Source organism: Oncorhynchus nerka, linkage group LG4 (assembly GCF_034236695.1).
Source record: "Oncorhynchus nerka isolate Pitt River linkage group LG4, Oner_Uvic_2.0, whole genome shotgun sequence".
Taxonomy (NCBI): domain Eukaryota; kingdom Metazoa; phylum Chordata; class Actinopteri; order Salmoniformes; family Salmonidae; genus Oncorhynchus; species Oncorhynchus nerka.
This window is the reverse complement of record NC_088399.1, coordinates 36741227-36744504: the sequence shown is the minus strand read 5'-3', so window position 1 is coordinate 36744504 and position 3278 is coordinate 36741227.

Genomic DNA, 3278 nt, shown 5'->3' with positions numbered 1-3278 from the left:
TCTGTTCCTTGTCACTTTTCTCCAAACGTGTGGATAGACCTGTGTGGATAGACCTGTGTGGATAGACCTGTGTGGAAAGACCTGTGTGGATAGACCTGTGTGGAAAGACCTGTGTGGATAGACCTGTGTGGATAGACCTGTGTGGATAGACCTGTGTGGATAGACCTGTGTGGATAGACCTGTGTGGATAGACCTGTGTGGATAGACCTGTGTGGATAGACCTGGCTTTCACCTCAGCAGTGTGATGGGGAAATATGCATCCTGTAACATATGAGGATTCTTTCTACAGAAGCGCCTTGTCAAGATGCTTCACAAACACCACCAACACCTTAGCTTTTATCAACTGTGATACCATGTCTGAAAAATCACACTTTTAACCCTGAGACTTTCTCCCTTCTTTATGAGGAAAAAGAGTTGGTGACACTTTATTTGAAGGTCTGCTTATAAACTGCTTATTAACCATAATCAATAGTTAATAAAAACCATTAGTAAACGTTGGAATACATAATCTATGAACAAAAGTAAATACAGTAAATAAACCATTTATTGCAATCATATACAAATCACGAACAACAATCCATATACATGTACTTACGTGGTTAACAAGTCATATTTACAGGCAGTTTATAAGCAGTTTATCGTCAAAATAAAGTCATACTGAAAAAAAGGATGTGGTGCATTTCCTATCACTTTTTTTTACACTAAGGTTGACTTGTTTTAGAGCGTACGTGCATTAACTCAAATCCCTATTGAAGACCATAGGCGTTCATCCTTTCCCTCTGCTCTGGCCCTGCTAAGATGGACTTCCAAGGCGTTTGATCAGAAAGCCAGAGTCATAATGGGCCATTTTACCACTGTAAGTATTTGACTAATTCAACCTCAATCTAGTGTTACACTTGTTTAAGGAAGTTGTTCTCCTTTGTGCCCCGTGATTCAAGCCTAGGAAAAGTAGAGACTCAAACAAGTCCATGATGTCATTTGTTACTGTATATGCTAGCTTTACTCACAACACTGGAGTACAACGTTTCAAATGTTGCAGATAGAAATGCTATGTATAGAGCTGACACAATTCCCTAATCTACAAGGTGGAGAGTCATTTCTGTTCTACACAACACATTTCTATCTGTGTAACGTTGCGCCACCCTGAATAAGTGGGGGAATCAGTCTATTCAAAGTCACAAGGACCATGTCACGTGTCTGCTGGTTTTTGCCTCCTCTTACTGCTGAACTGCTGATTCAGAGCAAAACCAGGTGAGTAGACACCTCCATGACTTCAGTCAATCCTTGGCTTTCATTCATTTACCTATAGTGTCAAGGGAAAGAACCCTGTATGCACCTCCTAGGGACAGGAGTTGGACACCTTGCTGTGCACAGCAAACACATTGCTGAACATTACTTATATTGATTGTATCAGTTTTGATTATGTAAGTCGTATACAAACTAGAGGGGTGGAAAGAGAGTGAACGTATAGGGGAGGATTAGAGAGAGAGATGGTCGAAGAGAAAGAAAGAGATGGTCAAAGAGAGAGAGAGATGGTCAAAGAGAGAGAGATGGCCAACGAGAGAAATAAAGAGAGAGAGAGAGAAAGGAGAAGAGGTTATTGGCGAACCTGGCATCAGAGGATAATTCTGTACGTAAATCTGAGGCACTACATTTGCTATGATACTGTATGTTATGTTTCGTATGGTACGTATTCATTTGTGGATCTCCATAACCCATTTTGTACAATATGTTATGAATTACAATTCATATTATATTATTATATGAATTTGCTAAATGTACTATATGTAACAAATTTGCTAAATATATGACATGTTACGGATTCTAGCTAGGTGACTAGGTGGCTAATATTAGCTAGCTGTCTAATGTTAGCTAGACCAGGGGTTAGGGGTAAGTTTAGGAGTTACAGTACCAGTCAAAAGTTTGGACACACCTACTCATTCAAGGATTTTTCTATATTTTTTCAATTTTCCTACATTGTAGGATAATAGTGAAGATATCAACACGACAAAATAACACAATTGGAATTATGTCATAACCAAAAAAGTTTCAAATCAAAATATATTTTATATTTGAGATTCTTCAAAGTAGCCAGCCACCATTTGCCTTGATGACAGCTTTGCATACTCTGGGCATTCTCTCAACCTGCTTCATGAGGTAGTCACCTGGAATGCATTTCAATTAACAAGTGTGCCTTGTTAAAAGTGAATTTGTTTAAATTCTTTCCTTCTAAATGAGTTGGAGCCAATCAGTTGTGTTGTGACAAGGTAGTGGTGGTATACAGAAGATAGGGCTATTTGGTAAAAGACCAAGTCCATATTGTGGCAAGGAGAGCTCAAATAAGCAAAGAGAAGTGAAAGTCCATCATTACTTTAAAACATAAAGGTCAGTCAATCCGGAATATTTCAAGAACTTTTAAAGTTTCTTCAAGAGCAGTCGCAAATACCATCAAGCTCTTTGATGAAACTGGCTCTCATGAGGATCGCCACAGGAAAGGAAGGCCCAGAGTTACCTCTGCTGCAGAGGATAAGTTCATTAGAGTAAACTGCAACTCAGATTGCAGCCCAAAAAATGATTCACAGAGTTCCAATCAAATCTCTTACTATTGGAATTCTCTGTATGAGTAGCTACCATTTTTTCATATACAGTTGAAGTCGGAAGTTTACATACACCTTAGCCAAATGCATTTCACAATTCCTGACATTTAATCATAGTAAAAAGTCCCTGTTTTAGGTCAGTTACCACTTCATTTTAAGAATGTGAATTGTCAGAATAATAGTAGAGAGAATGATTCATTTCAGCTTATATTTCTTTCATCACATTCCCAGTGGGTCAGAAGTTTACATACACTCAATTAGTATTTGGTAGCATTTTTGTTGTTGTTGAATTTTACCCCTTTTTCTCCCCAATTTTGTGGAATCCAATTGTTTAGTAGCTACTGTCTTGTCTCATCGCTACAACTCCCGTACGGGCTCGGGAGAGACGAAGGTTGAAAGTCATGCGTCCTCCGTATTTGGTAGCATTGCCTTAATTGTTTAACTTGTGTCAAACGTTTCGGGTATCCTTCCACAAGCTTCCCACAATAAGTTGGGTGAATTTTGGCCCATTCCTCCTGACAGAGCTGGTGTAACTGAGTCAGGTTTGTAGGCCTCCGTGCTCACACATGCTTTTTCAGTTCTGCCCACACATTTTCTATAGGATTGAGCTCAGGGCTTTGTGATGGCAACTCCAATACCTTGACTTTGTTGTCCTTAAGCCATTTTGGAACAACTTTGGAA